At 38.8% G+C, this 17,397-nt stretch overlaps 1 long non-coding RNA gene across 2 annotated transcripts in view; it reads left to right on the forward strand.

Moving 5' to 3' along the window:
- Window positions 1-17,397, forward strand: part of LOC148125893 (uncharacterized) — a 184,699-nt gene that overhangs the window by 2,231 nt on the left and 165,071 nt on the right. Inside the window, exons 1-2 of one of the 2 annotated variants that reach the window (XR_015743620.1) lie at window positions 280-413; window positions 2,083-2,188. This is a non-coding gene — a long non-coding RNA (uncharacterized LOC148125893). Of the gene's footprint in view, window positions 1-279; window positions 414-2,082; window positions 2,189-17,397 lie in introns of those variants that run through there. The other variant, XR_015743619.1, reaches the window with a different exon arrangement.

The raw sequence follows: 17,397 nt of genomic DNA on the forward strand, positions 1-17,397 counted from the left end.
TTCAGCCTTATAGCAAAAAGTTTAATTGGATTTATTTTCCTGATAACTGTTTTATATGCTCGTTGCAGCATTCAGATCTGTAAGGATTGTTAAACAGTGATGCCCAGTGGTACAATTTCTGAGGGAGGGAAGAAAAGGTGAAGATACTCTGAAATCTCTTAAAAACAGGTTCATGGGTTCAAACTGCTGTGGTCATATGCCATTTGATGAGTCATAAGTTGTTTTCAATGTTAATCTATGTCTTTTTAATTATAGTTTGATGAGCATATCATTTGTTTGGTTTCCATATTATCGGAATCCACAAGTTTCCTTGGAAAACTGGGGAACAAACACAATTAATGATGTCACTTGGAAGTGTGATGATGGAATGGGTTTTTTTAAAGGCAGAAACAGGAATCTCAAGCTTTAGAAAGGTAAAAGATCCGAATTACACTTGAATCTTTCTGTTCTGTTTGGATCATTTTAAGGGTGGAAATAAGTACGATCTGTTTCCCAGCGACATCCCATTTCTAACACTTAAAAAAAAACCCAATCAATTTACACTGCTGAAAACCAGCCCTTTTGCCATCAGTTTATATAATATCATAAATTTGGCCTGTAAGTTACTTATGTCTTGTTTAAGCCAAAACCTAACTAGCCACCCTTGGAAATAGCCATGCCATAATGAATCATTGCAATTTATCAGCAGTTAGTAGATTTTTCCATCTGAGGATCATCTCATTCTGAGTTAGCAAAGCTTGATACATTCCCTTGGGGATTTTGGTACTTATCTCACTTTTTAAATGTCAAAATTAAAAGATAAAAATCTTGTGGGTTACCATCATAGAGCTTATCTTGTAGTGACTTCATGGACAAATATCTGTGAATTTGCCTGTTAGATACATAACTTAGTTATGTATTTTCAAGGGGCTGTGTGTTACTATTGAATGATCTGTGTGTTGTCTTTAAGATGCTAATTCTTCTTGTGTCATATCCATTATCAGACATGTTGGCGATTCTATTTTTACAACAGCCACATGAAAAAATGCTGCTGGGTTTTGTCCAAACCAGCCCCTTAGATTTTGAAGCCATAATATTCTTCTTCTGCCTGGACCGTGTTTGCCTTCAAACTTACCTTGGAGGATTAAGTGAATTATGCTGTATTTTTCTGGATGTCAACATACATGTCCAAAGTATTCTAACTTCTGCTTTTTATGTTTTTGATGATTTCCCTTGGCTTTCCCAGGCTAATGACCATATCCAAATGTGAAGTACTTTTCTCTCTTCAAATTCAAATGCTGCTACCCACAATCCATATAGTTGTCTTTGACACAACAAGGAAGTCATTGTAACTCCACTTAAATCCCTAATATTTCCCAGTAAGCATCCATTCAAATACTAACCAGATCTGAGTCTGCTTAGCTGTTGAGGTCAGCTATGATTAGCAAGAGCCACCATCAAATTTAGCATTTCATAAATAATTTCTTTACCAAAGAGGGTGAATATTGTGTATTCAGTCATGGGTTAATGTCTGCTGAATGTGGGCTGTACCAGACTACTGTTGACCATTTATTTATATCTTCAGCCTGAGGCAACTGACAAAGGATTTCTTGGAGTTTGACCTGCTCCCTTTCATTTGACCCCAACCCTTATATCAGTTATCACATCTAATAGGAAAGAATTGTATAGTTGGATTCAAAACATTATAAATTCATTCATACAAGGGGGAGTGATTCCAGACTCACTATGAGAAATTGCAGTGAGAATACTTCTTCAAATAACAATAATATTCAGAAGATTTTTTAAAAAATAGGCCAACAGCCAACAGAGCATCTCCTTCCTGGAACAAAGTGCTTCAGCATGTGATATCTGATCAGACCCAGACATTCTTAAATTCAATATATTTTTAGGTCTTGTGGTGCTGGGGGATTTCTGTTGGACCTCATGGAGTTTACAACAGAGGGGGCGGAGTACAAAGCTATATTTTACTTCCAAGCTGTTCAACCTCTAGAGGAAATTGCTGAGCGAGATCATGTTGAGATTTAAAGTGTCATCAGAATGCTGATGACATTCAATTACACCTTTCTTTTTTATTGAATCCAGATGAAGCAGTGGAATTGCTAAATCAATGCCTGGTACAATAATGGTCTGGGTGAATGCCAGATAAATTGAACCTTAGTCCAGAAAGACAAAGGTGCTATTTCTGGAGGTGAGTAGTATTCACTTCTCTTTAAGCATCAGTATCATAGTTTGGGGGTGTTTCTGGAGATACCTTTGGCATGAGCAGTATATAAATTAATAAGTAATAATAACTAAAGGTTACGATGCCCTTTTATCACGCAAGGTTCTTCCTAGTGTGCCCCTAGCTATGTCTCAACTTGCCCCAAGATAATCTTGCAGCATAATCCATATTTTGGATTATGTTGCCTGGCCTTAAAAATGATTTAGAAACTTCAGTTAACACAAAACATCACAGCAAACAAATGACTGGAATTTGATATTGCTAGTGCTTTGTGATTAATTAGCTGGAATGGACCTTGGAGGTCTTCTAATCCAATTCTCTGCTCAGGCACGAGGCCCTACATCATTTCATATAGATGGCTGCCCAGTCTTTTCTTAAAAACCTTCAATGATGAAGCACTTACAACATCTGAAGGTAAGCCGTTCTGCTGGTTAATTGTCCTCACTGTCTGGAAGTTTCTCCTTAATTCCACCCATTGCTTCTTGTCCTGCCCTCAGGTGCTTTGGAAAAAATAGCTTGACCCCCTCTTCTTTGTGACAGCCCCTGAGATATTGGAATACTGCTATCATGTCAATACTTCTACCCTTCAAAAAGACCTTGACTATGTATCAGAATGGTCAAACAAATGGCAACTTCAAATCTCAACAAATACACGCTCTGTCCTACATATTGGCAAGAAATATATATCAGAAAATAAAATACAGGCTGAATAGTCAAGACTTTGTTGATGATCCAAACTCTTTCAAGGATCTTGGAGTACTCATCTCTAATGACCTAAGTGCTAGAGCCCACTGTAACTATATAGCCAAAAAGGCATTAAGAGTTGTTAACCTAATCTTACGTAGCTTTTTCTCTGGTAATATTACCCTAATAACTACAGGATACAAAACATTTGCTAGGCCAATACTTGAATACAGCTCATCAGTCTGGAACCCACACTACGTATCTGATATAAACACAGTTGAGAAAGTCCAGAAATATTTCACAAGAAGAGTTCTCCATGCCTCTACTTGTTGCAGAATACCTTATGCCTCCAGACTTGAAATTCTAGACCTAGAAAACCTAGAACTACGCTGCCTTTGGTCCGATCTAAGTATAGTATATAAAATCATACATTGCAATGTCCTACCTGTCAATGAATACTTCAGTTTCAACACAAGAGCAAACAATAGATACAAACTCAAGGTTAATTGCATCAAACAGGAAATAGGACTTCAGCAACAGAGTGGTCAACGTCTGGAATACTCTACCTGACTCTGTGGTTTTTTCCCCAAACCCCCAAAACTTTAACCTTAGTCTGTCTACTATTGACCTCACCCCTTTCCTAAGAGGTCTGTAGGGATGTGCATAAACGCACCAATGTGTCTACCGTCCCTGTCCTATTGTTTCTTTTATTTTTCTTATATGTATCCATGTATTCATAACTATGTTTTTACTTATACCTATTGTAAGCAATTGACAAAAATAAATAAATAAATAAATGTCACCCCGAGTCCTTCTATTCTCTATACCATGCAACTCCTGCAACCATTCTTCATATATTTTAATTTCCAGGGCCTTAATAATCTTAGTCGCTCTTCTTTGCACTTTTCCAAAGTCTTAACATCTTTTTTCTAATGTGGTGACCAAAACTGGATGAAATATTCCAGGTGTGGTCTTACTAAGGATTTATAAAGCGGTATTAATACTTCACATAATTTTGATTCTATGCCTCTATCTGATCTTCACTGTCTGATCTTCACTCTCTTTGAACTTTACTGGCTCCCAGTTCATTTTTCCCAGTCCCAAGTCAAGATGCTGTTTTTTAATCGTAAAATATTTCTGTTTTGGGACCGTAGTATCTGAAACAATACCTTTTCCTAAATGTTTTAACACAGTGTATATTCTCTATCAAGTGGCATAGTGGCGAAGATACTTGCCTATCACTCAGAAGATTGAGAGTTCAATCCTAGGTAGTGGCAGATTTTTATCTCCAAGGGCACAAAGAAAAAACATCTGCTGCGAACTCCTCATGGGTGTCAGGAAGGGCAACCGGCCCCAACTCTACCCAGAATTAAGGGACTACAGGGTCATAAAAAGGAAGTTTTTAGTGTATATTTTCTATGATCTCTTAATGTATGTTTTCTATTAACTTATCTAAAATCCATAGAAATTTTAAATTAAACTTTATTCTGGGCCACTTCAGGAGTTTTGATGAAAAGTATTAATCAAGTATTTCCTGACAGAAATAATTATTCCATTCTGGAAAATCTTGCATAGCTGAATTTTGTATAAGTCAGGATGGGAGAATCTTCCCTCCACTATGAGACACAAGTATTGTCAACCCTGAAGTTGGCCCAACTGTGGCCATTTTCTTTTTGTAGTTTTCTATAGGAAGGTTTCTCTTCTCACTGCTTCAGGGCTGACACAGCCTGGAGTGAAGGGGCCAGGGAGTGGAGTGTAGAGATAGCTGGGGTGTTGTAGCCTAAATAAAATTCATTCTCCTGGGAATCAAGGATGTTGGTGCAGGTGTTCAAAGGGTGGAGACTGAGGTCACCTAGCAACTGGGCTCATATGCTGATTGGACCATGTGACTGGAGACTCGGGGGAGGGGGAAGTGACAAACTTTTACTTTTAATTGGGGGAAAAATCGGTGGCAACTTAGAGCCAGTTTTCCACCAAGAATATGCCAATTTGATATGTCTTAATAAAATGTTCTTTAAGGAAATTGCTTGCCTTGGAGTTCTTATTAAATGGGATGTATTACTTGGAACCTTGACAAATACAGAATCTGAACGTGGAATTTTGAGGGTAGATGAGGAAGGAGAAGGAGATGTGCTTTGTAGATGGGTTGACTATCATTTCAACTGAGGATCCTGTTAGGTCTTGTGCTTGCATATATAGGCAGTCCTTGATTTACAGTCATTCATTTAATGACCATTCGAAATTACAACTGGCATGTATTTATGATGGTTGTAGCATCCTGGGATCAAGTGATCACCATTTGTGTGACCTTCCCAGCCAGCTTCCGATAAGCAAAGTCGATGGAGGGGGAATTCATTTAATGAATCTGTCATCCACTTAACTGCAGTGATTCCCTTAACTGTGACAAAAATAGTTGTAAAATTTAGTGTATCCACTTAACTGCCTTGCTTAGCTCCATAAATTGTGGTTCCTGTTGTGATCATAAGTTGAGAACTACCTGCAAATGTTTTAACTAAAATAAATAAATGAAATTATGACCAAGCAGTTTTACATTTTGTACTAGTCACTATTGGAGACTATGAATTGCATGCAGAATAATGAACAGATGCACGGCACAGAAGGCATTTGGGGAATCAGATAAATGGTCCTTCTTTTTTCACCTCAAATATAGAAATCCTATAAGTGTCAGCTTTCGAAGCCATATTAGCACCAGAAGCTTCCACGCTGCCATATTCTTGAGCCTGGGAAAATGGGAGGGGGGAATTTCATGGAGCATATTGTTTAGACATAATAGAATTCTTCTTTAAAGTCAAGGTCATGTTCTTCCTGCACCTGTCTGAGGAATGGTTGAGGGGATGTCTCAAGTTTGGATGGATGGTGATTGGGGCATGTGATGCAATAAAGGGTGCAGCAGGTGGATTTGTAATTTTTTTACTTATTGGAGGGAAACCCGGAACTTTCAGATTTGGGATTTCCCAGATGTGCCAGTTTACTACTCTAATAAAAGGAAACTTAGAGAACATGTCTGTCTCGGAGTTATTTATTGGAGTCGGGGTTTTCTGGAACGCTGACCATAAGATGATGCATTGTTGGTATTTAATACCAGATAAGTTATATAAGATTGTATAAAGGTAGGTCAGATGAATGTTGAAAGTGTAAAAGTAAAGAAGGGACTTTTTATCATCTATGATGGACATGTGATAAAGCAAAAAAAAAAAAAAAAAGGAGTTTCATATTTGAATACAGAAAATTTTGTAAATGAAGATAAAGATGAAACCAGAAATTTTCCTTTTGGGCCTAATGGCAAAAGACCTGGAGAGAAAATTGTTACTACTATATGTAGATAGCAGCAAGACTATTGTAAGCACAAAAATGAACACTTCGATTCCTACCATGGATGAACAGTTGTAGAAGCTGAGGGAGTTGGCTGAAATGGCAAAATTGACTATTTTGATTAAAGAAAAGAATATAAACACTTTTGTTTCCACATGGAGACTGCTTCTGAACTTTGTGCTTGAAGTGGAAAAGAATAAAACTTTGATTTTAGGTTTTACCAATTAGACTGATAGATCTTTATAGAAAAGGCTAGTTTATATTATTATGAAAAAGCAAAATGTTGTGATATGATGTTAATGCCTTATCAATACTTCTTTTTCTTAATCCTTCCTCACTTTTCTTCCCTCCCTTCTCCCTATTGTTTTCCTATTTTATTTTGTATCTTATTTTATCTTATAACTCAATAAAAAATGTGAGAAGGAAAGTATAGAAATGCAGCATGCTACTGGAAAGAAAAATAATAATATCCGGTCGCAAGAAGTTTGAATGCAGTAAGATGTAGTAAGATGCAGTCTATAGTGTGTTTATAATATGAATGCTGTAGTATGTCATAATATGAGGAAAGAACAAAGAGTGGCTCTAATATGAGAGAGAAGATGATATTAATAGTAACTGATTTCCATGTGGTATATGGGGGTTAAAGACAAGGGGGTGAAAAGATTAGGGTAGTGGAATAAAAAACTAAAAAACTTTTATAAGTGATTTACTGTGGTTACTGTTGTTAGCAGTTTCATACCAATTATCAAGTGATAATTGCACTTAGCATACAATTAACACATTTGGAATTCTTTTAGAGATGTTGAAGTCTTTTTTAGGGTTTCACACACATCTAAGTGATAGTCTAACATTGACCAACATTAAAACTTATTCTGATGTGAGTCACCTTCTGCTGCTAAGTACATTAACAGCTGTTTTGCTAGTGTGTGACAGACCAAAATAAGTTGCCTGTTAACTGCTTTCTAAGCACCATTCAGAGTGCTTAGGAAGAGAAATCATACAGATTTTTGGCTCCATTACCCGCAGGATCACCTACATCTATCTATCACCTTCTGCTCCCAAATCAGCAGTGCAACACCTTTTGCTGACCCTGCCATGGGTATGTTTAAGACAGACAGCTTTGTCCTTCCTGTGTGGTAGAGCTTCTACTGGGAATCAAATGTCTCCCTTTCTTTAAAAAGACTTATAAAGGATCTGTAAACTGCATTTTACAATTTTGTACCTTAAAATGAACTTCATCATTATATTAACAGATTAACAGAGTTGGAAGGAACATCTAGGTCATCTCATCTAACCCCACCTGCCCAAGCAGGAGACCCTACACCATTTCTGACAAATGGCAGTCCAATCTCTTCTTGAAAGCTTCCAGTGATGAAGCTCCCACAATTTCTGAAAGTGAGCTGTTCCATTGGTTGATTCTTTTCACTGTCAGAAAGGTTCTCCTTGTTTCCAGGTTGAATCTCTCCTTGTTCAGTTTCCATCCATTATTCCTTGTCTGGCCTTCAGATGCTTTGGAAAATAGCTTGACCCCTTCCTCCTCTCTGTAGCAGCCCCTCAAATATTGGAAGACCGCTCCCCTGTCTCGCCTGGTCCTTCTCTTCACTAGACTAGCAATGCCCAGTTCCTGCAACCGTTCATCATATGTTTTAGTCTCTAGTCCCCTAATCATCCTGGTTGCTCTTCTCTGCACTTTTTCTAGAGTCTCAACATCTCTTTTTATAATGTGGTGACCAAAACTGGATGCAGTACTCTAGGTTTGGTCTTACCTGATTATGTTTTTATAAGGTGGCAAGAGAGTTTAGGTTTGAACAAAATAGGTATGCTATGATAAAATAAAGTTGAGGGGGAAAATTATAGTTGCCTGTTTCAAGGACAAAAATCTCATGTAAATAGGAGCTTGTTGGAAAGAATCACTATATCTTTGTGCATTGGTAGAGGGGATTTAAGTTGCCCCTCCCCTCTCTGGTTCTGTTGCTTCCTCCCTGCTTCTGCCCTTGTATTTTTCAAAGGATATGCCTATTGCATTGCATCTTGTTCCATTCCGGTTCAGCTAGTATATTACAAATTTACATTCCTAGGCAATGTAAGAGAAGCTGAAGAAGCTTATTGGATGAGAAGTGAAACGTCTTGAAAGTAAAACCAGAAAGTACAGTTGGCTCTTGAAAAAAAAGCACCTTTGGGACAATCATGACCTGAATGACTGAGAATCTCCACAGATACATAGGCAATACAGGTAGTCCTTGACTTACGATCACAATTGAGACCAGAATTTCTGTTGTTGAGCAAGACAGCTGTTAAGTGAGTCATGTCCAGTTTCACTACCTTTTTTTGCCAGGGTTGTTAAATGAATCACTGCAGTTTCTAAGTGAACCAGTGGTCATTAAACAAACCCAGCAATCCATTGACTTTGTTTGTCAGTAGCCAGCTGGGAAAATGGTGATCACATGACCAGGTGATCAAACAACTGTTGTAAATATCGGTTCATTGCCAACTGCCTGAATTTTGATCATGTGACTGTGAGGATGCTGCTATGGTTATAAGTATGAGAAGTGTTCGTAAGTTATTTTTTTCAGCGATGTAAACTAAATAAATGTTGTAAGCCTAGGACTATCTGTATCCTATTTTATAAGGGTAGTGGAAAAAAACTGTTGAAGGTTTTAAAAATGGCTAGGTTCCTCCTCTGTGCTGAGCCACTTTTCCTGCATAAGCCACAATTATTTGGGTTCACAAATAATGTTAAACTACACAAATCTTAGTAGAATGTGTGAACTTAGTTAACAGTGAGAATAGAATAGAATAGAGTAGAATAGAATAGAAATAGGCTAGACTAGACTAGAAACATTCCTTTCCTGTTATAATAATTGTGAGTAGATTTTTCAACTGTTATGCTGGTATTAATTTATATCCCTGTGGTTCTTCATAAAACGGGCTTCTCCATAAATTAGTTGCAATTTACAACTGGTTCATTTACAGTTCAAGCTGACAGTGCTTTGGAGTCCACATGACATATATGCCTGAAATTTTAGTTAAAAAGCTGTACACAAGGCAAGAGTAAAGCTGAATATTTAAAGATTTTTCCTCTCCGTGCCCACTGTTTTCAAACCCAAACTAATCCAAGTTTTTTAAGTCTGAAGGATGATGGAGGGAATCTTCTCAGCTGAATCCTCGTTCAACAATTTTTCAGAACAAATTTTCCTCTTCAAAGTTCTTTTGCGCCCACTGGGAGAAAATACAATTATGATTGTTTTCTTTTTTTTCCTTTTTGGTAAGCGTATCAGAATAAATGAATTCTGTTATCACAAATATCTTAAATTAGGCTGTACTGATGCACAGAGCTGGAGAAATCTCAGCAGAATAGAAAACTGGAATCTGATATTGATGCACAGTTATATTTATTCAGATCTACCATTAATGTGACCCATGGCTTCACTTGTTTCGTTTCTTTTTTTTATACTGCTTGATTGGTACAGCTTCAATGACCATTGTATTCAAATGAAATCTTGATTAAAATTATGTAGAGATAAAAGGCTTATTTGATTCTAAGTTGCTCTGCATCATTTCAACACGCTTACTTTGGTTTACAGAAAGAATTTTGATACAGGATGTAAGACTTTCAGAGTTGGGACCTAACATTAACATGAAACTCTCTTTTTTAACAACCTTGTAGCCCCTATTCATGGTAGAGTCGGGGGGACTGGATGGAGATGAAAATTAACATTGCTAGCCATTATTTAATCTGGTAATTTCACACATCAGGTTGACACATTTTGGCAATGTTTTATTTTGGATTAATATTAAACAATAGTAAAAATTGATTTAATGTGGCAGCCATAATGAGGACTAAGAGCCTAATTTGTAATTTTGGTTTTCATTTTCGCCTGAAGCATACAATCAAGTATATCTGCCAATGATTCTGGAAACCATGATTGAATTTTAGCTTAGCATGATCTCTGGATCTAGCTGGTGATTTTGCTAAGTTTATTTATTGATCAGGTTTATATGGCCATCCATCTCACAGACAGCATACAGAAATCCAATAAACCAGTAACATAAATAAAGCAATCATTACCTAAAAACATTATATATTACCTAAGATTACCTAAAACCATTATATATTAATTAAATATAATTATTAATACTGTAGAACTTTTAAAACTATAAAAGCAGTAGCTATGGTTTATTGATTATACCACAATTGGTTACCTTTATGTAACAGTCAAAACTATAAGGTGTACCTTACAAATGAAAATAAATGGGTTCATATTGTATACTAAGTCAGTTCATATCACAGCACATGTGTTGTATAAAACAAACTCAGGCTTCCAGAATTAGAGAAAATGTTTACTATTTTTTCTCCACTACCATACGGTTAGACACATCAAGAACACCATGGCAATCTTGGCATACTTTTCCATGTCCTATTACTTGATGTTTCAAGAGTTTGTTGAACCTCCCTATGCTGTCTTAAATTTTACCTACTTATCTTTTCTGAAACCTTGTAAGATATTTCACAGTGGGATTTGAGCGCTTAACCTTGAGTCCAGGCAGATCACAAATGCATTTACATTTTTTAAAAAACCAATAAAATTTGCTAAATCAGTAAATGTGGTATTTGATGGCATCATATAGCTTTGATTCTCTGCAGAAAGCAAAAACTGACATGCAGAAGTAAACATTTGAAGCTTAAGTTCAGCCAGATGTTTTCTGGTGATACTTCCAAGCATTCCTTATTCATGTTACCTTAACGTACAGCTCTCCAGAGTTCAGAGGTAAGAAGCATGACTTATTAGGAAGACCATGAAATGTATTTGAAAATAAACAGTTGTCAGCACTAAGGAAATATAACTTTCATTCGTGATGGACACCATCTGTAAATAAGCAAGATTTATTGTCTAGCCATCTATTGAGCTGCCATGATACCAGTCCCCACTACCACAAATATCCTACAGGCAAAGGGCAGTATGGACAACCATGGGATCTGGCAGGGTGAGAGCTGTGGACCATAAACACAAAGCTTTTGCTGTGTCCCAGCATAACAGATACAGTGCCCTTGCTGACCTTAATAGGGACACTAAAGTGACAGGTAAAGATAGTTGTGATAATGATAACTCACTCGGCATTGGTAGGTCACTTCGTATTGGGAGACTTTCCACTGCTGTTGCTTCAACTCCTCCCCGGTGTTTGCAGCATCACAATGGTGTTTGACACAGCCACGCGGGGCCGGCCAGGACTCCTCCCTGCAACCAAAGCCCTGCCAGAGATACTCAGCTTTAGGCACTCCTGTTGCCACCTTCCCAGACATCGTTCGAAGGCAAAGCCCATTCTTTTAAAAACGATGTCCTACTACGACAAAGCCTCCTCCACCCGAGAGGGCAGCCCAACCCCACGTGGGGAGGAGAAGCGCCCAGCCACTGTCCCTGCCTGGCACCAGGCAGAGCATGAAGAGTCTCACCTGGGGTGCCCTGTGCCCAGCAGCGGAACTCTGGCCAAGGCAATGGGCACCTCCCTGCTGGGCCCTCCGCTAATCCCCAGGGCCACGCTGAAGCTGGGCGTGCTGGGCAGAGCCAGGGAAGTGAGCTGCAGGTGCGCACCCACCTGCCAGGTGAAAGAGTTGGGCTGACCTGAGCTTGGCTTCCCAAGTCTCTCCAGCCCGACCCTAAAAGGGGCACCAGGAGAGGCTGCCTCAGGCAGTGATAGCACCCACCTGTCCGCGGACAGGAAAGCAAGGTGATAGCCCGCATCCTCTTCTGAGTCAAGCCCCGCTGAGTGAGCACCTCTGCCTGATGCCTGTGCTGTTGCAGCATTTAGAATTGCCGGTGCATTTGGAGATGCGTGCGGACAGGGATGGGCTGGGCAAGGGGTGAAAAGTACAGGTGGCTGCAGGCTCCCTCCATCGGATCCACCGGCCAGAGAAACAGCGCTGCCATCTCCTTGCCTCCCTGTCTGCAGATGGGTGGTGCTATCACTGCCTCAGGTGGCCTCTCCCAGTGGCCCCTTTGGGGTCAGGCTGGAGGGACTCAGGAAGCCAAGCTCAGGTAGGCCCGGCTCTTTTGCTTGGTAGGCAGGTGCACACCCATGGCTCACTTTTCCGGCTCTGCCCAGCTAGGAGGAACAGAGGGCCTGGTGGGGAGGCACCCCCTGCATTAGCCAGAACTCCACCACTGGGCAGGAGGGTCAGCCTGTCATCTGCGTAGGGTGCCCCAGGTGAGGCTCTTCGTGCTCTGCCTAGTGCCAGGCAGGGATGGTGGCTGGGCGCTTCTCTTGGGGTGGGCCAGTCCTGCACTGCGGCCCACAGAGATTTGCCTCCCCATGTAGGGTTGGGCTGCCCTCTCGGGCAGAGGAGGCTTTGTCATAGTAGGACGTCATTTTTAAAAGAATGGGCTTTGCCTTCAAACAATGCCCGGGAAGGTGGCAACAGGAATGCCTAAAGCCGAGTGTCTCTAGTGGGGCTCCGGTTGCAGGGAGGAGCCATGACTGGCCCCACATGGCTGTGTCAAATGCTGCGGCGATGCTCCAAACGCCATGGCAGCATGGGCAGAAGGGAAAGCAATGGCAGCGGAAATTCTCCCTATACGAAGTGCCCCACCAATGCCGAGGCTGACATCCAAGCCGACGACACCTGCCCGCTCACCCGAGGATGCAATGTGGGGGAATTAAGTCACCCCCCAAAAGACGGCCTAGCCATTTATTCGGGGCTCAAAAAAAATAAATAAGACCCAGCCTTATTATATGAGAAACACGATATTTAGATTTCAGCAAGGCATTTGATAAAGCAGATGACAACCTACTTCTTAGTAAGCTAGAAAAAAGTGGAATAGATAGCACCACCACTAGATGGACTCGCAACTGGCTGGCAAACTGTACTCAACGACTAGTCCTTAATGGGTCTAAGTCTACATGGAGGGAAGTAAGCAGTCAGGTGCCACAGGGTTCTGTCTTAGGCCCAGTACTCTTCAATATCTTCATTAATGATGGACTTCTGGTTTGCCAGGCTTCGGCGACGGCAGGGACTCGTGACTCTGTGCGATCCCTGCCATGCTAGCTGTCTTGGTGCCTCCGATCCCGATGGGTCTGGAGGATAAGGCTGCCCTGTAGAGGCAGCCGAAGACAGGGGGGATCCAGACAGGGGTTGAGGAGTATCGCAGCCCCCCTCCCCAGCCAGCAAAACCCCCTTTTCTCAAGGCGGTGGAGCGGTGGTCTCTAATGGCCACCACGAAGAAGCCGGCAGCTGGACAAGACTGTGCAGGAGGAAGAAGGAGAAAGTTGCAAAGTGAAAGTTTCATTGGCTGAACCGGAACTTTAAAGATATATTTAATACCCTGAAAGCTACAATCTTTTGGATGTTACATTGTTTCCAGTGGAGGTTTCTTAAAGCGGCGAATGGAAGTGCTGAAAGGGAAAGTTACTCTCCCTCCCTTATGGAGTTAACAAATGGACACTGAAAAACCTGCTTTTTTACAGAAGGTAAAAATTTAAAGCTCTTTGTTACAAGTGGGAAGGGAGAGGACTGGAAAAAAAAAACCTATATTAAGACTTTGTTGGAGGAGATGCCTTGAAGATTAAGAGACTAGAAGCTAACTGCAATAAGGCTTTAAAATACAGATTGGGTTTTTTCCTATCTGATATTACCCCAGGAAGAGAAATTGCAAAGGGAAGAACCTTGTGCTTTGTTTGGACTTCTTGATGACTCTGGGACTCTGGGGAACTGTTTTAAGTTTTGAAATATCTTGGTTGGTTTAACAAGAAGAAGAGGAAAAAGAAAAAGAAGAAGAAAAGGTTTATAATGGCTTTATCTCTTGATGAATTAAGAAAACAATATGGAAAAACAAGGAAAGAAGGGAAGGACGCTGTGGGAGAAGACTTTTGCTTTTTAGAAATGGTGCTTGCTATTTACCAGCAAACTCAACAACAGGTGGAGGAAGTGGAGGAAGAAGAAGCCATTTTTAATGAACCAAAAAGTTTGATCAAGAAAGAAAAGAGAAAGAGAGGAAGGAAAAGGAAGGACTTAAGACCTAAGAAAAACATTCAAGAAAGAGGAAAATTAGATGCAAAATCAATACAATGTTAGAAAGGAAAAGGAAAGAAGAATACAACAGAGAGGGGAAACTAAAAAGGTGGAGGTTAGGAGAGGAGTGGGTAAAAAGGCTAGGTGGGTTAAGAAAGAAAGGGAAAAGGGGAGAAAAAGCCACAAAGGTATAAAACAAGATGGGAAAAAGAAAAATAATTTTAGGGACAAAGGGTAATGCATAATTTTTAAAAAAGAAAGATTCTGCAAACTACATATGATAGTATTGTAGTATTTGTATTAGAAATAGAAAATTAGAATTTTATAAGATTTAATAAAAGATTTAAATATTAAAGTGTTTAATAATGTTAAAATGTTTAATAATGATAGACTAAGTTTTAATAAAATATTAAAGGAAATGTTTAAAATATTTAGTTTAATTATAGAGTTTAATGGGTTAATGTGCTGATGTTATTATAGATTTATTATTGTAGCTCTTGTTTTTGAAATAGACAATTGAAATTAAGTTTAATTAACAAATTAAAATATTACAATGTTTATGATTCAATGATAGATTTTAATATTTAATTATGTACTTAACTATTCTAGAGACTTATTCTTTTTCTTTTTTTCTTTTTTTTCTTAAAAGTAGGTAGAATGTACTAAGCAGAATCAGATTGGGACTTAGGTGTTATTTTAAATGTTAATTTAGGGAAATGATAGAAAGGCATCATACTCTGATTAGTGATTTCAGGTGAGATTTTCTTTTTTTTATTATTGAGAATGAGATAAGTGCTCAATTGGAAAAGAATGGGACAAAAGATATAAGTATATTGATTTAAAGTAAGATGAAATATATAAAATAGAATTAAGAAGATTGAAAAGCGGGGAGGAGTTATATAGAAGATATAGAATGGTAAATAAGATAGGTAATGGTATATAAGAAGAGCATGAATTTAATTGAAGTCCACACAAAGAGAGGTAATCTGGGGCCAAGCTACTTTCTAAAAAGAAGTTTTATGTTTTTGTGTTTTGTGTGTGTATGTTCGATTGAGAATTAATAAAATCTCGGAGGAATGTCAGATGAGAATAATTACAAACAAGTCAGAGGGAAATATAAATATGATGACTATATAATAGATAAATATAGAAAAGAAATGTAATTGAATAAGAGTAAAGAGAAATAATGAGAAATTTGTTAAAAGATATTTATGTGTTTAAATGGAAATGGGGTAAATTAGAAATATGTGATATAAAATAATGTTTTACCTGCCTTGTAAAGATTTACAATGGAAAGAGGTTTTATGTTTTCAATGTTTAATGATGTTTTGTTTGTCTTTAAAATTAATAAAACTTGTTTCAAAAAAAATATCTTCATTAATGATTTAGATGAGGAAATAGAAGGGGAACTTACCATATTTGCAGATGTTACGAAGCTGGCAGGAATAGCTAACACCCAAGAAGATAGGCTCAAGATCAAGATGTATCTTGACAGACTAGAACACTGGGCCATATCTAACAAAATGAAATTCAATGTAGAGAAAAGTCAAGTCCTACACTTAGGCAAGAAAAACCAAAAGTACACATATAGACTGGGTGAAACCAGGCTCAATAGCAGTAACTGTGAGAGGGGTCTTGGAGTCTTAGTGGACAACCAGCTACTGGTATGATCCAGCAGTGTGCAGCAGCAGCCAAAAAAGCTAATGCAATCCTAAATTGTATGAACAGAGGGATTCAATCAAGATCAAGGGAAGTACTAATACCACTCTATAAAGCCTTAGTAAGACCACAGCTAGAGTACTGCATCCAGTTTTGGTCACCACATTATAAAAAAGATGTTGAGACTCTCAAAAAAGTACAGAGAAGAGTAACCAGGATGATTAGGGGACTGGAGGCCAAAACATACAACGAACGGTTGCAGGAACTGGGCATGGCTAGTCTAGTAAAGAGAAGGACCAGGGGAGACATGATAGTGGTCTTCCAATGTTTGAGGGGCTGCCACAGGGAGGAAGGGGTCAAGCTATTTTCTAAAGCTCCTGTAGGCCAGACAAGGAATAATGGATGGAAACCGAACAAGGAGAGATTTAACCTGGAAAGAAGGAGAAACTTTCTCACAGTGAGAGCAATCAACCAATGGGACAGCTTGTCCTCGGAAGTTGAGGGAGCGCCATCACTTGAGACTTTCAAGAAGAGATTGGACTATCATTTGTCAGAAATGGTGTAGGGTCTCCTGCTTGGGCGGGGGAGTGAACTAGATGACTACAAGGTCCCTTCCAACTCTGATTATCTGTTATCTGTTATCTGTCTACTTTTTCAGTAAATATGTTGGCAGATTATTTTTGAAATGGGCTTTATCAAAAGGAAAGCTATGTCAGTCTATTGATCCCTTAGTTTAGCTACAGGTAACATGTGGCCAACTTAGCAGTCCTTAAGCTTTCACATTCACTCTAAAATGGCTTCATTATCCAATTATGGGGGACTTTAAGGTGAAAAATCCTTATACGTTTTGAAAAATTATTTTGCATGGCAACTCCTACATGGAGTCATCATCTGTGTTGAAATGAACTAATGAACTCTAAATTTTAGTATATCCCTTGTGTTTTAGATTCACAATATTTTCAGTTATGGGAAGTGTATATTGATCATGCCTCTAGTGTGCGCTTCTGCTTCTTGTTAATCCAGAATCATGGAAGAATGTATTACTATTGCTAGACCTGGATTGCGATAAATTAGATTGAGCTTCCCAATCAAACATAATGTCTAAAGCCATGTTTTGTTACTCTTATTATTCCTAATCCATTTGGAAACTATGCTTACTCCACGGAGAAAATAAGGAGGAAATAAATATAGATGTTGGTTATACATTTAAATTAAAGTGTAGCTTAGCTATGCATGTTAAGTGAATCTCTTTCCATTCATATCTACTTGCGCATTTGCAAATACTAACTCTGACTAAATCTAAGTCTCCAAAGCTATTCTTGTATCCAAAGGAAACTGAACACCATAGTGTTGCTCATGGAACTGGAACATCAATAATGTGTCTGCACAACTTTATACTGACTTCAAAGAAATCAATAATGTTCAGATGGCAAATGTGCCGCTTAACTTGATCCAGTTTGTGACACCTTGCTCTAATAGAGGCATTAAAAGTTAT

This window comes from Pseudonaja textilis, chromosome 4 (genome assembly GCF_049901715.1).
Source record: "Pseudonaja textilis isolate UNSWEBS1 chromosome 4, rPseTex1.2, whole genome shotgun sequence".
NCBI lineage: Eukaryota > Metazoa > Chordata > Lepidosauria > Squamata > Elapidae > Pseudonaja > Pseudonaja textilis.